The following is an 18,726-nucleotide window of genomic DNA, read 5'->3' as shown; positions in this document are numbered from 1 at the left end:
CGAGCAGCTCAGTAACACAGGACTCTGTGCTCCACGGACTGTTTCCGGGGACACACACCAAAACAAATATCAACTGCTGCTGGAAGGTCATCAACTCGGTGAAAGATGCTCTTTGGTCTGCCCGAAACTTGCTGATCTTCCAGTGCAAAGAACTGTCCTCGACCGATTGTTGCAGACTGGCACATTCCAAGGTCCAGGACTACGTGCTGAGGGACGCACTCAAGCTTGGGGCAGCTGCCGCCAAGGCGCAATGGGGGAAGACCACAGTGTAAGGTCTGACCAGAAAATGTACACCGAGGGGTTGGTAACAGTGTAAAACCCCTCGGTCTGGGTCATTAACACTCCAATGTATAAAAGAAACATGACAATGTAAATATTTAAGAAAGAACTGTAATGTAAAGAGGGATATGTGTGTAATGTCATCCCAATTGAATGGAAGAAAGTCAAGGGAATGTGTAACTTTGATGGAAATGTACAGTCAAGCCAATTAAAAATGTTCTGTAATGCGAGTCTGAGGAGCTTGGAGGAGAAATTTGGGTTGGTAAGGGGAAATGATTTTAGATACCTACAGTTGCGGGACTTTGTTCGTAGACATGTCCCATCTTTCCACGCCTCCCGCCAATGTGGATCCTCGACAGAATAGTCTCTAGGAGGGAAGAAGGGGAGGGTAGAGTCTCGGGTATATATAAAGTGCTCAAGAGGGAGGAAGGGTCCCAGGCAGAGGAACTGAAACTTAAATGGGAGGAGGAGCTAGGCGGGGAAATGGAGGATGGGCTGTGGGCAGAGGCCCTGAGTAGGGTAAATTCGACCACGACATGTGCTAGGCTCGGGCTGATTCAATTTAAGGTCGTTCACCAGGCCCATATGACGGTGGCTCGGATGTGCAAAGTACTCTAGAGTAGAGTAGGAGGGAAAATATGGCGGGTAGTACCAGTGGGAGAGGAGCGGGCTTGTGCAATATGTTACGATGGAAGTATTGAAGGGGGCAGCAGAGCAGAGCTTCTGATTGACCGTTCCGGGGAGATTTGCATACGTGCAGTGCGGTCAGCGTAAGTTGAAGGTGCACCTGCATCAGTGACCTGAGGAGTTCGACGGAAGTCAAGCATCCAGCAGGGGGCAGCAGAGCAGAGCTTCTGATTGGCTGTTCCGGGGAGATTTGCATACGTGCAGTGCGGTCAGCGTAAGTTGAAGGTGGTTTGTGAAGGGGCTGTTCTCGAGTGACAGCTTTACCCGACGTAGTGTTTCCCACCCATCCTCTTCCTCTAACCAAAAAAAAGTTCTGTCCGTTGGATTGCTAAACTAACAAGTTTTTTATTTTTATTTTTCAGTAGTTGGGAAGTTAGTTCAGTGGGAATGGAGGCTAGGGCAGTTGAATGTTCCTCCTGCAGAATGTGGGAGGAAAGGGTCACCTCTAGTGTCCCTTCTGACTACACCTGCGGGAAGTGCACCCAACTCCAGCTCCTCGAGAGCCGCGTTAGGGAGCTGGAGCTGGATGAACTTCGGATCATTCGGGAGGCGGAGGAGGTTATTGAGAGGAGTTATAGGGAGGTAGTCACACCTCAGGTAAAAGAAGAAGGTAGATGGGTTACCGTCAGGGGAGGGAGAGGGAACCGGCAGGCAGTGCAGGGATCCCCTGTGGTCGTTCCCCTCTATAACAAGTATACCGTTTTGGATACTGTTGCGGGGGACCAGGGTTAAGTAATAGAGCACAGGTCTCTGGCACAGAGTTTGTCCCTGTTGCTCAGAAGGGAAGGGTGAAGAGGAACAGAGCACTTGTCATTGGGGACTCCATAGTTAGAGGAACAGACAGGAGGTTCTGTGGGAACGAAAGAGACTCACGGTTGGTGTGTTGCCTCCCAGGTGCCAGGGTTCGTGATGTCTCTGATCGTGTTTTTGGGATCCTTAAGGGGGAGGGGGAGCAGCCCCAAGTCGTGGTCCACATAGGTACCAACGACATAGGTAGGAAGAGAGATGGGGATTTGAGACAGAAATTCAGGGAGCTAGGGTGGAAGCTGAGAGCTAGAACAAACAGAGTTGTTATCTCTGGGTTGTTACCCATGCCACGTGCTAGCGAAGTGAGAAATAAGGAGAGATAGGAGTTGAACACATGGCTACAGGGATGGTGCAGGAGGGAGGGTTTTGGTTTCCTGGATAATTGGGGCTCATTCTGGGGTAGGTGGGACCTCTACAAACAGGATGGTCTTCACCTGAACCAGAGGGGTACCAATATCCTGGGGGGGGGGGGGGGGGATTTGCTAGTGCTCTTCGGGGGGGTTTAAACTAATTCAGCAGGGGGATGGGAACCTAAATTGTAGTCCCAGTGTACAGGATGTTGAGAGTAGTGAGGTCAGGGATCTGGTTAAAAGTTCGAAAGAGGGCACCGGCAAGCAGGACGCTGGTTTGAAGTGTGTCTACTTCAACGCCAGGAGCAACCGGAATAAGGTGGGTGAGCTTGCAGCATGGGTTGGTACCTGGGATCTCGATGTTGTGGCGATTTCAGAGACATGGGTAGAGCAGGGACAGGAATGGTTGTTGCAGGTTCCAGGATTTAGATGTTTCTGTAAGAACAGAGATAGGCAGTGGGCAGGGATAGGTATATACCGCAAGGCAAGAATTATAGCTGGGGGAAAGGCAATTATGATGCTATTCGGCAAGATTTAGGATGTATAGGATGGGGAAGGAAACTGCAGGGGATGGGTACAATCGAAATGTGGAGCTTTTTCAAGGAACAGCTACTGCGTGTCCTTGATAAGTATGTACCTGTCAGGCAGGGAGGAAGTTGTCGAGCAAGGGAACCGTGGTTTACTAAGGAAGTTGAAGCACTTGTCAAGAGGAAGAAGAAGGCTTATGTTAGGATGAGACATGAAGGCTCAGTTAGGGCACTTGAGAGTTACAAGTTAGCCAGGAAGGACCTAAAGGGAGAGTTAAGAAGAGCGAGGAGAGGACACGAAAAGTCGTTGGCGGATAGGATCAAGGAAAACCCTAAGGCTTTCTATAGGTATATCAGAAACAAAAGAATGACTAGAGTAAGATTAGGGCCAATCAAGGATAGTAGTGGAAAGTTGTGTGTGGAATCAGAGGAGATAGGGGCAGCGTTAAATGGATATTTTTCGTCAGTGTTTACACTGGAGAAAGACAATGTTGTCGAGGAGAACACTCCGGTTCAGTCGACCAGGCTAGATGGAATTGAGGTTCAAAAGGAGGAGGTGTTAGCAATTTTGGAAAATGTCAAAATAGATAAGTCCCCTGGGCCAGATGGGATTTATCCTAGGATTCTCTGGGAAGCCAGGGAGGAGATTGCAGAGCCTTTGTCCTTGATCTTTATGTCGTCTTTGTCGACAGGAATAGTGCCGGAAGACTGGAGGATAGCAAATGTTGTCCCCTTGTTCAAGAAGGGGAGTAGAGACAACCCTGGTAATTATAGACCTGTGAGCCTTACTTCGGTTGTGGGTAAAATGTTGGAAAAGGTTATAAGAGATAGGATTTATAATCATCTTGAAAAGAACAAGTTGATTAGCGATAGTCAACACGGTTTTGTGAAGGGTAGGTCATGCCTCACAAACCTTATTGAGTTTTTTGAGAAGGTGACCAAACAGGTGGATCAGGGTAAAGCTGTTGATGTGGTATATATGGATTTCAGTAAGGCGTTTGATAAGGTTCCCCACGGTAGGCTATTGCAGAAAATAAGGAAGTATGGAATTGAAGGTGATTTAGCGGTTTGGATCAGTAATTGGCTAGCTGAAAGAAGACAGAGGGTGCTGGTTGATGGCAAATGTTCATCCTGGAGTTCAGTTACTAGTGGTGTACCGCAAGGATCTGTTTTGGGGCCACTGCTGTTTGTCATTTTTATAAATGACCTGGAAGAGGGTGTAGAAGGATGGGTTAGTAAATTTGCAGATGACACAAAGGTCGGTGGAGTTGTGGATAGTGCTGAAGGATGTTATAGGATACAGAGGGACATCGATAAGCAGCAGAGCTGGTCTGAGAGGTGGCAGATGGAGTTTAATGCGGAAAAGTGTGAGGTGGTTCACTTTGGAAGGAGTAACAGGAATGCAGAGTACTGGGCTAACGGCAAGATTCTTGGTAGTGTAGATGAACAGAGAGATCTCGGCATCTAGGTACATAAATCCCTGAAAGTTGCCACCCAGGTTAATAGGGCTATTAAGAAGGCATATGGTGTGCTAGCCTTTATAAGCAGGGGGTTTGAGTTTCGGAACCACAAGGTCATGCTGCAGCTGTACATAACTCTGGTGCGGCCGCACCTGGAGTACTGCGTGCAGTTCTGGTCACCACATTATAGGAAGGATGTGGAAGCTTTGGAAAGGGTTCAGAGGAGATTTACTAGGATGTTGCCTGGTATGGAGGGAAGGTCTTACGAGGAAAGGCTCAGGGAATTGAGGTTGTTTTCGTTAGAGAGGAGAAGGCTGAGAGGTGACTTAATAGAGACATATAAGATAATCAGAGGGTTAGATAGGGTGGACAGTGAGAGTCTTTTTCCTTGGATGGCGATGACCAACACGAGGGGACATAGCTTTAAATTGAGGGGTGATAGATATAGGACAGATATCAGAGGCAGTTTCTTTACTCAGAGAGTAGTAGGGGTGTGGAACGCCCTGCCTGCAACAGTAGTAGACTCGCCAACTTTAAGGGCATTTAAGTGGTCACTGGATAGACATATGGATGAAAATGGAATAATGTAGGTCAGATCGGCTTCAGATGGTTTCACAGGTCGGCGCAACATCGAGGGCCGAAGGGCCCGTACTGCGCTGTAGTGTTCTATGTTCTATGAAAGTACGTGGATGTTTGCACATTTTTGCCTTTTTTTGCTTTCTTTCTGATGATGTCTGTAACTGTTTATAAAGCCAAAAACTACCTCAATAAAATTGTTTATTAAAAAAAAAATGTTCTGTAATAATTTATTATAGATTTATGAATAAAGTATATTTTTTTGAAAAAAAAAGTTGGGGGAGAGAGGAGAAGGACGGTGTCCTTCTATAGTCAGCATCACAGTGAAGCAGTCTGGGAACGGTGACCTCGCAGTCAGCATCACAGTGAAGCAGTCTGGGAACAGTGACCTCGCAGTCAGCGTCACAGTGAAGTAGTCTGGGAATGGTGTCCTGACAGTGTCACAGTGTAGCAGTCTGCGAACCGTATCCTGCAGTCAGCATCACGGTGAAGCAATTTGGGAGCAGTGGCCTGCAGTCAGCGTCACAGTGAAGCAGTCTGGGAAAAGTGGCCTGCAGTCAGCGTCACAGTGAAGCAGTCTGGGAACAGTGGCCTGCAGTCAGTATCACAGTGAAGCAGTCTGGGAACGGTGTCCTCGCTGTTAGTGTCACAGTGAAGCAGTCTGGGAACGGTGTCCTCGCTGTTAGTGTCACAGTGAACAGCGGGGAGAGAGGACCAGCAGCGGGGGGAGAGGAGCCACGGGGAGAGCGGAGCAGCAGCGAGGGGAGAGGAGGAACAGCAGTGGGGAGAGAGGAACAGCAGCGGGGGAGAGAGGAGCAGCAGCGGGGAGAGAGGAGCATCAGCGGGGGGGGGAGAGGAGGAGCAGCAGCGGGGAGAGCGGAGCAGCAGCAGGGGGAGAGGAGGAGCAGCAGCGGGGAGAGAGGAGGAGCAGCAGGGGGAGAAGGGCAGCAGCGGGGGGAGAGGAGCCACGGGGAGAGCGGAGCAGCAGCGAGGGGAGAGGAGGAACAGCAGTGGGGAGAGAGGAACAGCAGCGGGGGAGAGAGGAGCAGCAGCGGGGAGAGAGGAGCATCAGCGGGGGGGGGAGAGGAGGAGCAGCAGCGGGGAGAGCGGAGCAGCAGCAGGGGGAGAGGAGGAGCAGCAGCGGGGAGAGAGGAGGAGCAGCAGGGGGAGAAGGGCAGCAGCGGGGGGAGAGGAGGAGCAGCAGCGGGGAGAGAGGAGCAGCAGCGGGGGAGAGAGGAGCAGCAGCGGGGGAGAGAGGAGCAGCAGCGGGGGGGAGAGGAGCAGCAGCAGGGGGAGGAGGGCAGCAGCGGGGGAGAGGAGCAGCAGTGGGGGGGAGAGGAGCAGCAGTGGGGGAGAGAGGAGCAGCAGTGGGGAGAGAGGAGCAGCAGCGGGTGGAGAGGGGCAGTTGCAGGGGAGAGGAGCAGCAGCGGGGAGAGAGGAGCAGCAGCGGTGGGAGAGGAGCCGGAGAGGAAGCAGCAGCGGGGAGGAGCAGCAGCGGGGGGAGAGGAGCAGCAGCGGGGGGAGAGGAGCAGCAGCGGTGGGAGAGGAGCGGGGAGAGGGGGCAGCAGCAGGGAGAGAGGAGCAGCAGCGGGGGGCGAGGAGCAGCAGCGGGGGGAGAGGAGCAGCAGCAGCGGGGAGAGAGGAGCAGCAGCAGGGGGAGAGGAGCAGCAGCGGGGGGAGAGGAGCAGCAGCAGGGGGAGAGGAGCAGCAGCAGGGGGAGAGGAGCAGCAGCGGGGGGCGAGGAGCAGCAGCGGGGGGGGAGGAGCAGCAGCAGGGGGAGAGGAGCAGCAGCAGGGGGAGAGGAGCAGCAGCGGGGGGAGAGGAGCAGCAGCGGGGGGCGAGGAGCAGCAGCGGGGGAGAGAGGAGCAGCAGCAGGGGGAGAGGAGCAGCAGCAGGGGGAGAGGAGCAGCAGTGGGGGGAGAGGAGCAGCAGCGGGTGGAGAGGAGCAGCAGTGGGGGGAGAGGAGCAGCAGCGGGGGGCGAGGAGCAGCAGCGGGGGAGAGAGGAGCAGCAGCAGGGGGAGAGGAGCAGCAGCAGGGGGAGAGGAGCAGCAGTGGGGGGAGAGGAGCAGCAGCGGGGGGAGAGGAGCAGCAGTGGGGGGAGAGGAGCAGCAGCGGGGGGAGAGGAGCAGCAGCGGGGGGAGAGGAGCAGCAGCGGTGGGAGAGGAGCGGGGAGAGGGGGCAGCAGCAGGGAGAGAGGAGCAGCAGCGGGGAGAGAGGAGCAGCAGCAGGGGGAGAGGAGCAGCAGCAGGGGGAGAGGAGCAGCAGTGGGGGGAGAGGAGCAGCAGTGGGGGGAGAGGAGCAGCAGCGGGGGGAGAGGAGCAGCAGCGGGGGGAGAGGAGCAGCAGTGGGGGGAGAGGAGCAGCAGCGGGGGGAGAGGAACAGCAGCGGGGAGAGGGGAGCAGCAGCGGGGGGAGAGGAGCAGCAGCGGGGAGAGGAGCAGCAGCGGGGAGACAGGAACAGCAATGGGGCGAGAGGAACAGTGGTGGGGAAGAGCATCACAGCCTGGTATGGCAACTGCCCAAGACCGCAAGAAACTTCAGAGAGTCGTGAACCCAGCCTAGTCCATCACACGAAGCTGCCTCCCATCCACTGACTCCATCAGTACCCCCGCTGCCTGGGAAAAGCGGGCAGCATGATCAAAGATCCCTCCCACCCAGGTTACTCACTCTTCAACTTCCTCCATCGGGCAGCAGATACAAAAGTCTGAGAACACGCACAAACAGACTCAAAAACAGCTTTTTCCCCGCTGTTAGCAGATTCCTAAGTGACCCTCTTATGGACTGACCTGATTAATACTGCACCCCTATATAGTTCACCCAATGCCGGTGTCTATGTATTTACATTGTAGACCTTGTGTTGCCCTATTTTGTATTTTCTTTTTATTTTATTTCATTTTCATGCACTAAATGATCTGTTGAGCTGCTCGCAGAAAAATACTTTTCACTGTACCTCGGTACACGTGACAATAAACAAATCCAAATCTAATTGAAGCACTGTAAGGTACCACTGCAATGGGATTATCTGATTTCTTGTCATGTTTATTGAGGGCTCAATGTTGGTCAGGGCATAGGGGAGCGATTCCCTGTTTGTTTTTTGACATTGTGATATGGGAGCTTTTTCAGCCAGTCGAGTGGGCCGATGGGCTTGACACGCACCCAAAAGATGCGCCTCCAACAGTAGCGCTCAGGTGCATCTAAGGAGTGCGGGACGTGAATCCACAGCATTCTGACTCTTCGGCGACAGTGTGTGTCCAACAAAACCAAAACTGACACACTGAAGAACACTGCAATGGATGAGGTTATGGAAATGATAGGCTTGTGCGCTTGCTGTAAGATACCCTGCAGGCATCCTCTAAGCTTAGCCCTGCTCTGTCTCCTCCACTAAAGCTCACCGCATCTCAGATCTTCCTTTTGCCCCCGGCTGTCACACGGAGCATCAGAAACATCAATCACACTTTTGAGTTTCTCGTGTGAGCATTGGTTAGGGGGAAGGGAGCAAGAGTACACCGGTTTTGTACACGCTAGACCTTGCTGGTTGGGCTCGTGGCCCTGGAATAAAAAGGGCCCACAATCTTGTCTATTGCATAGAATTTAGGGCACAGTAAATTTTCGATCCGGCTGTGGCTGTGTTCACGCTCCACACAAGCCTCCTCCTCTGGCTGCATTTACTTTATCTCACCCTGTCAGCATGTCCTGCTCTTTATTCCCACCCCATGCACTTAACATTTCGCTTTGCAGCTGCAACTCTGTCCGTGTCAGCTGAGGCTCAGCGGTAATTTTCTCACTCTCTGGGCTTGAAGGCTATGGGTTCAAGTCTCCAGAAAGATGAGCACATAATGCAGGCCTAGACCCGAGCACTCCGTGTACTGTGCCGATGCAGGCATTCCCTTTCCTGCATTAGAGCAGTGCCTATAGTTCAAAAGTACATCATCGGCTGTAAAATACTTTGGAATGTCTTGCCGACGGTATTACAACTGCAATCCTTTCTTTTTTTGTGAGATCCTGTGCGTGCTGAAACACATCGAGCAGTAACCGTACGACCATAAGACAGAGGAGCAGAATTAGGCCATTCGGCCCATCAAGTATGCTTTGCCATTCGATGTTGGCTGATATGTTTCTCATCCCCACTCTCCTGCCTTCTCCCCATAACCCCTGATCCTCTTATTAATCGAGAACCTATCTATCTCTGTCTCAGGCACAGTAGCACAGTTATTAGCACTGTTGCTTCACAGCGTCTGGGTCCCAGGTTCGATTCCCGGCTTGGGTCATTGTCTGTGCGGAGTCTGTGCGCTCTCCCCGTGTCTGCGTGGGTTTCCTCTGGGTGCTCTGGTTTCCTCCCACAAGTCCCGAAAGACGTGCTTGTTAGATGAATTGGACATTCTGAATTATCCCTCCATGTACCCGAACAGTCGCCGTAATGTGGCGACCAGGGAATTATCACAGTAACTTCATTGCAGTGTTAATGTAAGCCTAAAGATTATTATTATTAAAGATACTCAGTGATTTGGCCTCCACAGCCTTCTGCAGCAAAGAGTTCCACAGATTCACCACTCTCTGGCTGAAGAAATCCCTCCTCATCTCCGTTTTAAAGGATCATTCCTTCAATCCAATGCTGTACCCTCAGGTTCTAGTTTTTCCTACAAGTGAAAATATCCTCTCCACGTCCACTCTATCCAGGCCTCGCAGTATCTTGTAAGTTTCAATAAGATCCCCCTCATCTTTCTAAATTCCAAGGAGTACAGATCCAGAGTCCTCAATCGTTCCTCATACGACAAGCTCTTCATTCCGGGGATCATTCTTGTGAATCCTCCTCAGGAAACTTTCCAAGGCCAGCACATTCCTCCTTAGGCACGGGGTCCCAAACTGCTGACAGTACGTCAAATGGGGTCTGACCAGAGCCTTATACAGCCTCAGAAATCCCTGCTCTTGTATTCCAGCCCTCTCGACATGAATGCTATCCTAAGTTGCCTTCCTAATTGCTGACTGAACCTGCATGTTAATCTTAAGAGAATCACCATGAGGAACTCCTGTTTTGTTGTGCGGGTGGGGTCTAGATAGGGTTTGGTGGAATTTTGTATTTGTAAGCCCGAGCTTACTGTCCCTCCGAACCATTCCTGCTTTGCTTATAGCAAATGTTGACACATTTGGACCTCTACCCGGGGTTGGGCCTTCTCCTCCATCCATCCAGATCTCTCAGTCATGTGATCTGACATCATTATTACATCAGCATCGTGTCTGCTTCTGATGTTAACCCTTTACTCTGCAACCGCATCCTATTGTCCATCAGAAATGGCCTGTGATTGAACTGGACATCTGCACAATACTGGGCATGTGCCAGCCGCTGTGTGGGGAAACCAAATGGGGAGCAAAATGTTCAAGGATTTCCACCATTTTGTTTTGTGGCTGCTGTGTTGCCTGCGGTGGTGATCACAAAAATATGAGTTTGTTTCTTGGTGACCAGTGTTTTGAGGGTTATTCTTGAGGGAACTAAGACAGTACAGTCAATACTATTAATTTAACACGACAGTCAATAAGTGACAATGGCATGTCGGTCCGCTTTTAGTGATGTTGATCGACGGTAGAATATTGGCCAGGTGCAGGGGAGAAATCCCCTGCTCTTCTTCCAACAGGTGTTTGTTGTTTTTCAACATCCGACGCAGAAGTTAGACCTCAATTTTATGGCTGATCTGAAAGTTGGCACCTCTCACAGTGCAGCACTCCCTCAGTACGACACAACTGGAAAATAATAATAATAATCTTTATTATTGTCACAAGTAGGCTTACGTTAACACCGCAATGAAGTTACTGTGAAAATCCCCCAATCGCCACATTCCAGCGCCTGTTCGGGTTCACAGAGGGAGAATTCAGAATGTCCAAATTACCTAACAGCACGTCTTTTGGGATTGTGGGAGGAAACCGGAGCACCCGGAGGAAACCGACACACATATGGGGAGAACGTGCAGACTCCGCACACACAGTGACCCAAGCTGGGAATCGAACTTGGGACCCTGATGCTGTGAAGCCACAGTGCTAACCACTGTGCTACCGTGCTGGGGGATACCTTCGCCACATTAATTCTTGTAAGTTGATGAATCTACTTTAGTGATACCAGGGGTTAATGGGTTAATTAATGAGGACAGGCTGAATTTCCCTGAGTATAGATTAAAGGGTGATGGAATTGTTTAGCACAGTGGGCTAAACAGCTGGCTTGGAATACAGAACAAGGCAGCAGCGCGGGTTCAATTCCCATGCCAGCCTCCCCGAACAGGTGCCGGAATGTGGCGACTCGGGGCTTTTCACAGTAACTTCATTGAAGCCTACTTGTGACAATAAGCGATTATTATTAATTGTGGGCTTTTAAACAGTTAAGGTGTCAGCTGTGGATCAGTTGATGACCCTCACCGCTGAGTCTGAAGCTTCTGAGTTCAAATTTCACTCCGGGAACTGAGCACAAATATCAGGGCTGACACTCCAGTGCAGTCCTGTGGGAGTGCTGCACTGTCAGAGGTGCTGTCCTCTGAAGGAGACTGGGAGCTCTGCTCTAGCAGGCGGATGTACAGGATTGAGTGTCACTGTTTTGAAGAAGAGCGGATGAGTTATCAGAGAACCTGCCGAATTTGGGCAGCATAGATTAGCACTGCTGCCTCACAGCTCCAGGGACCCGGGTTCAATTCCAGCCTCGGGTGACTGTCTGTGTGGAGTTTGCACTGTCTCCCACGAAAACGTAGCTGAGATTGGAGGCCGGGTTGAGGAACAGAGGTCAGGAACGTTTCTGAGTAGTAGTGGATGAGTAGATGCTTCATCGTGGAGGCACCCTCGTGCCAGCCTTGTCATTATTAAAGGGATCTATCAGCCAGACCACCTCTGTGTGTGTGTGTGTGTGTGTGGGTGGGTGGTGGGTGGGGGGCAGCGGGAGGGGGGCCCTTCCACGGGAAAGTCTGTGACGGCTCTTGTACCTTGGCAGGCACAGACGTTATCCAGGTCTGCTGTCCAGCAGGAAAAAAACAGCACAACCTAGGAAGTGGCTGGTAACAACCCGGACTGGAGTTCCAGTTTAAGGTACACAAGACCAGTTTGGGCCGTGACCAGTAATTTCGCAAGTTTTGATGGCTTTTTCCTTCGGAATGGAAGGAACTCAATTCCAGGCACTGGCCCCATTGGTGTGGAAAACGGGATGTTGCCTGGAACACCTTTCCTCATTTTGGACTTAATCGGCCCTAAATGAACCTAATCAGCTACTTGCCATGTGACCAGCACTGGGGCTAATTTTCAGCATTGCCCACCCCCGATCCCAGACCCAGCAGGTGTTGGAAATCCATCCTCGGGCTGTGTTCGGAATTGCAGTTGTCAGATCTTTGTTGGGGCAGGGTTACGGAACCAAGGTGGGTAAAATCAAGATCCAGATCAACCGTGTTCTAAATGGATGGCAGACCAAACCTTGAGGGGCTGAATGGCCTCATCCACCTCCCTTTTATTGACGCCTTGTTCACACGTTTCATCCTTTCCACTGTTGGTTCGGGCTAACAAGTGTTTTCCTTTCCCCTTACAGAGAAAACTGCTTCTCGTGGTGTGTTTGGTCCTCCTGGTCTCGCTTTTCGTGGCAGTAGTCCGCTATACGTACGACAACCCTTCGCTTCTCCTCCAGCCTTACCTTGGGCACGGTGGCACTTTAAACAGAACAAGGGTTTTCACCCACCCCAACAAGGCCCAGGAGCCCCGGGAACTCCCTGGCTACATCAGTGTCAAGACGCTACAGGTAAAATTTTACTCTTGGGTCAAAATGGGGGGGGGGGGGAGACCATTTTGCTCCCAATCTTGCAGACTCTCCTTTGGGGAAGCTTAAAACTGCTGGTCGCGTATATGTCAATCAGAACATTACAATCAATGAGTGTCTTTTCCCCCATGTTGGACCATCCAGGTGATGCTTAAAGGGTTCAATTTTCTTTACCCTCTGCTGCGTACTCCAGCCTGTCACCAGTTGCCTCCCTCCCTCGGAACCAGAATGTCACGGGTCCAAGGTCAACTTGGGCATTGTTACACTGACACTCCAGTGCAGTGTTGAGGCAGTGCTACACTGCCGGGGTTGCTGCCTTTCAGGTGGGCCAGTAGGAGTGGATTCTCATTCTAAAGGGTCCCACAGTGCCGTACAGCCACTGTTGTCACGTAGGAGGTGCAGCAGCCAATTCGCGCCCAGTAAGTTCGAACAAATGGTCATGTGATAAATGACCAGAGTCTCTGCATTCAAATGCTGATCAAGGGCAAACGGTTGTCCAGAACAGCGGGGGAACATTCCTCCTCTGCTTCAAAATGATTCTATTGGATTGTTCACATCCTCCTGAGAGGGCAGGCAGGGCCCTGGGTTTAATGCTCCTTTCTAAAGACAAGGAATGATGCACCACTCCCTCAATATGGCACTGGGGTGTTAGACTAGATTTTTGTGCTCGGGTTTCTGGACCGGGTAGGCTACATACTCATATCCTCTGGCTCGCAGATGAGAGTGCTCCCATCTGAGGGCAATTTTACAGATGTGGCCGGGGTCTCGGCCAATGGCTGTAAGAGCCAGTGAGAGACCAGCACTGACTCCCACAGAAAGGCCCGCCAGTAATACGTGCCAATCAGGCAGTGGAGAGGTCAAACATGGGCCTTCCATAGGATCAGGACCCCAGAGGCGAAATGTCCTGCCTGCCAAGAGCTGTTGGCCAATCAGAGGCCAATAGCATTTTTTGCTCAGCAGCGCCACAGAGGGGCCAGTGGCTGCTGCTGGAACGACACCCACCAGAGGACGAGGATCACAGAGTGATTCAGGCCAGAAATATGTAATGGTGGGAGGGGTTTTGTGGTGTTGGGTCACATGGAAGGACGGCATAGGGGGTCAGTAGCAAGGAGAGAGAGTGGCTCCCAACGACATTGTGCCCCGCGCCCATCCCTCCTGATTTTATGCTCCTCAATGGGGCACTGGGTGCCTTTGAATAATGGACCAGCCCCTCCCCAGGAGACAATGAGCAACACACATAATTATGTGCTGTGCTCCCGTGTGGTGATAGAGCTGAATGCCACTGGACTAATAGCAGTGATAGTGGAGAGAGACTTAAAAATTGGCATTTGGCATCAAATGCCCCTTTGAGCCTCAATTAGCAGCGGGGAGAGTAGATGCACGGGTCTTTCCGCCGCAGACCTAATTGGGTTTGGGGCAGGAAGGTGGTGGGGTCCACACTCACCCGCCACCCTCCCGAATTTAATACCCTCCCCACCTCCAAAGTTGCCATGGTGGAGAGCATAAAATAGCGGCTAAAGTATTTTCTGTGTAACAATCAAGAGATGAATGTTGGCCAGGTCACTGGAAGAACTCTCCACTCTTTGTGTAACAGTGCCATGGGGCAGGATTCTCTGTTCACAAAGGTTGTTCCCGCACCGGAGCGGGATTGCACCTGATTTGCTTTCCCACTGGGAGCACAATACAGGAAACGATTCCCAATCCTTAGCCATGCAAATTTTTTCATAGTGAGGATTGCGAAGGATTCCCCATTAAATCGGGCTATCGAAATGCCATTTTGAGAGGGCGGACCTATAGCAAAGTCCCGGGACTGGGTTCCCCCTCCCCCCAACAATGCTATTCAGCAACCCCGCCCTCCACTGGGATTTCCTGGGTCACCCCCCAAGACTCCCCTCAATAAAGAGACCCCTGAAATAAGGAGACCCCTCAGAGAGCCCCGTAATAAGGAGACTCCCCCACAGACCCCCTAAAGAAAGAGACTAACCATAATGTTGATAAGCATTTGATTGACAGCTCCTGGACCACCTCAGAGTGCTTTCTATTCATCTCCCTACTTGGTTGAGTGACTTTGAAGTGACCAGCTGTAAAATTAATCACATTGAACTCTGTTTGAAGTGGTCCAGGAGCTGTCAATCAAGGTTTGACGTTTACAAACATTGCAAATCACTTCAAAGCTACTGACCTGTGAAGGGGGATGAATGGAACAATGCTGACAGCTGGGTGTGTGTGGATGCTGTCAATCACAGCCTAGTAAATTCAGTATGAAAAATAAATGAATGAATAGCTTGCAGATCAAAGATCTGGGGGGGTTTAAACCCAGCTGCCTCATTTTCTCTTTCCAGGAATTGACAGGTGCTGCTTCCTGTGTCTAAGCCAGCAGGTGTGCTGCACAGATGAGGTTTAAATATTGATTTTTTTTCACTGCCTCTGTCTGGACTGCTCTCTAGCTTCCAGACGGGTATCTCTCTTTCGGGGAGCTTCCTGACGGGGCCTCTCTTCTGGGGGGCTTCCTGATAGTGGGCTCGCTTCTGGGGCCTTCCTAACAGAGGTCACTCTTCTGGGGGTTCTGTGGTGGAGGGTCTCCTTATTTAGGGGGCCTATGTGGGGGGTCCTTTATTTAGCAAGTCTCTGCAGGGGCTCCTTATTTAGGGTGTTTCTGGGGGGGCTCTCTTTATTTTGGGGGTCTCTGATGGGTGGATCTGGTGGGGGTGTGGTGGGCGTCTCTGATGGGTGGGTGTGGTGGGCGTCTCTGATGGGTGGATCTGGTGGGGTTGTGGTGGGCGTCTCTGATGGGTGGATCTGGTGGGGGTGTGGTGGGCGTCTCTGATGGGTGGATCTGGTGGGGGTGTGGTGGGCGTCTCTGATGGGTGGATCTGGTGGGGGTGTGGTGGGCGTCTCTGATGGGTGGATCTGGTGGGGGTGTGGTGGGGGTCTCTGATGGGTGGATCTGGTGGGGGTGTGGTGGGGGTCTCTGATGGGTGGATCTGGTGGGGGTGTGGTGGGCGTCTCTGATGGGTGGATCTGGTGGGGGTGTGGTGGGCATCTCTGATGGGTGGATCTGGTGGGGGTGTGGTGGGGTCTCTGATGGGTGGATCTGGTGGGGGTGTGGTGGGAGTCTCTGATGGGTGGATCTGGTGGGGGTGTGGTGGGAGTCTCTGATGGGTGGATCTGGTGGGGGTGTGGTGGGGGTCTCTGATGGGTGGATCTGGTGGGGGTGTGGTGGGGGTCTCTGATGGGTGGATCTGGTGGGGGTGTGGTGGGAGTCTCTGATGGGTGTCTCTGGTGGGGGTGTGGTGGGGGTCTCTGATGGGTGGATCTGGTCGGGGTGTGGTGGGCGTCTCTGATGGGTGGATCTGGTGGGGGTGTGGTTTGCGTCTCTGATGGGTGGATCTGGTGGGGGTGTGGTGGGCGTCTCTGATGGGTGGATCTGGTGGGGGTGTGGTGGGCGTCTCTGATGGGTGGATCTGGTGGGGGTGTGGTGGGCGTCTCTGATGGGTGGATCTGGTGGGGGTGTGGTGGGGGTTTCTGATGGGTGGATCTGGTGGGGGTGTGGTGGGGGTCTCTGATGGGTGGATCTGGTGGGAGTGTGGTGGGGGTCTCTGATGGGTGGATCTGGTGGGGGTGTGGTGGGGGTCTCTGATGGGCGGATCTGGTGGGGGTGTGGTGGGCATCTCTGATGGGTGGATCTGGTGGGGGTGTGGTGGGCGTCTCTGATTGGTGGATCTGGTGGGGGTGTGGTGGGCGTCTCTGATGGGTGGATCTGGTGGGGGTGTGGTTTGCGTCTCTGATGGGTGGATCTGGTGGGGGTGTGGTGGGCGTCTCTGATGGGTGGATCTGGTGGGGGTGTGGTGGGCGTCTCTGATGGGTGATCTGGTGGGGGTGTGGTTTGCGTCTCTGATGGGTGGATCTGGTGGGGGTGTGGTGGGCGTCTCTGATGGGTGGGTGTGGTGGGCGTCTCTGATGGGTGGATCTGGTGGGGGTGTGGTGGGCGTCTCTGATGGGTGGATCTGGTGGGGGTGTGGTGGGCGTCTCTGATGGGTGGATCTGGTGGGGGTGTGGTGGGCGTCTCTGATGGGTGGATCTGGTGGGGGTGTGGTGGGGGTCTCTGATGGGTGGATCTGGTGGGGGTGTGGTGGGCGTCTCTGATGGGTGGATCTGGTGGGGGTGTGGTGGGGGTCTCTGATGGGTGGATCTGGTGGGGGTGTGGTGGGCATCTCTGATGGGTGGATCTGGTGGGGGTGTGGTGGGGTCTCTGATGGGTGGATCTGGTGGGGGTGTGGTGGGAGTCTCTGATGGGTGATCTGGTGGGGGTGTGGTTTGCGTCTCTGATGGGTGGATCTGGTGGGGGTGTGGTGGGCGTCTCTGATGGGTGGATCTGGTGGGGGTGTGGTGGGCGTCTCTGATGGGTGGATCTGGTGGGGGTGTGGTGGGCGTCTCTGATGGGTGGATCTGGTGGGGGTGTGGTGGGGGTTTCTGATGGGTGGATCTGGTGGGGGTGTGGTGGGGGTCTCTGATGGGCGGATCTGGTGGGGGTGTGGTGGGGGTCTCTGATGGGTGGATCTGGTGGGGGTGTGGTGGGGGTCTCTGATGGGTGGATCTGGTGGGCGTCTCTGATGGGTGGATCTGGTGGGGGTGTGGTGGGCATCTCTGATGGGTGGATCTGGTGGGGGTGTGGTTTGCGTCTCTGATGGGTGGATCTGGTGGGGGTGTGGTGGGCGTCTCTGATGGGCGGATCTGGTGGGGGTGTGGTGGGCGTCTCTGCTGGGTGGATCTGGTGGGGGTGTGGTTTGCGTCTCTGATTGGTGGATCTGGTGGGGGTGTGGTGGGCGTCTCTGATGGGTGGATCTGGTGGGGGTGTGGTTTGCGTCTCTGATGGGTGGATCTGGTGGGGGTGTGGTGGGCGTCTCTGATGGGTGATCTGGTGGGGGTGTGGTTTGCGTCTCTCATGGGTGGATCTGGTGGGGGTGTGGTGGGCGTCTCTGATGGGTGGGTGTGGTGGGCGTCTCTGATGGGTGGATCTGGTGGGGGTGTGGTGGGCGTCTCTGATGGGTGGATCTGGTGGGGGTGTGGTGGGCGTCTCTGATGGGTGGATCTGGTGGGGGTGTGGTGGGCGTCTCTGATGGGTGGATCTGGTGGGGGTGTGGTGGGCGTCTCTGATGGGTGGATCTGGTGGGGGTGTGGTGGGGGTCTCTGATGGGTGGATCTGGTGGGGAAGTGGTGGGCGTCTCTGATGGGTGGATCTGGTGGGGGTGTGGTGGGGGTCTCTGATGGGTGGATCTGGTGGGGGTGTGGTGGGCATCTCTGATGGGTGGATCTGGTGGGGGTGTGGTGGGAGTCTCTGATGGGTGGATCTGGTGGGGGTGTGGTGGGCGTCTCTGATGGGTGGATCTGGTGGGGGTGTGGTGGGGGTCTCTGATGGGTGGATCTGGTGGGGGTGTGGTTTGCGTCTCTGATGGGTGGATCTGGTGGGGGTGTGGTGGGGGTCTCTGATGGGTGGATCTGGTGGGGGTGTGGTGGGGGTCTCTGATGGGTGGATCTGGTGGGAGTGTGGTGGGCGTCTCTGATTGGTGGATCTGGTGGGGGTGTGGTTTGCGTCTCTGATGGGTGGATCTGGTGGGGGTGTGGTGGGCGTCTCTGATGGGTGGATCTGGTGGGGGTGTGGTGGGCGTCTCTGATGGGTGGATCTGGTGGGGGTGTGGTGGGGGTCTCTGATGGGTGGATCTGGTGGGGGTGTGGTGGGCGTCTCTGATGGGTGGATCTGGTGGGGGTGTGGTGGGGGTCTCTGATGGGTGGATCTGGTGGGGGTGTGGTGGGCATCTCTGATGGGTGGATCTGGTGGGGGTGTGGTGGGAGTCTCTGATGGGTGGTTCTGGTGGGGGTGTGGTGGGCGTCTCTGATGGGTGGATCTGGTGGGGGTGTGGTGGGGGTCTCTGATGGGTGGATCTGGTGGGGGTGTGGTGGGAGTCTCTGATGGGTGGATCTGGTGGGGGTGTGGTGGGCGTCTCTGATGGGTGGATCTGGTGGGGGTGTGGTGGGGGTCTCTGATGGGTGGATCTGGTCGGGGTGTGGTGGGCGTCTCTGATGGGTGGATCTGGTGGGGGTGTGGTTTGCGTCTCTGATGGGTGGATCTGGTGGGGGTGTGGTGGGCGTCTCTGATGGGTGGATCTGGTGGGGGTGTGGTGGGGGTCTCTGATGGGTGGATCTGGTGGGGGTGTGGTGGGGGTCTCTGATGGGTGGATCTGGTGGGGGTGTGGTGGGGGTCTCTG

This window comes from Scyliorhinus canicula, chromosome 4 (assembly GCF_902713615.1).
Source record: "Scyliorhinus canicula chromosome 4, sScyCan1.1, whole genome shotgun sequence".
Classification (NCBI taxonomy): domain Eukaryota; kingdom Metazoa; phylum Chordata; class Chondrichthyes; order Carcharhiniformes; family Scyliorhinidae; genus Scyliorhinus; species Scyliorhinus canicula.
Note: the sequence above shows the minus strand (reverse complement) of the source record.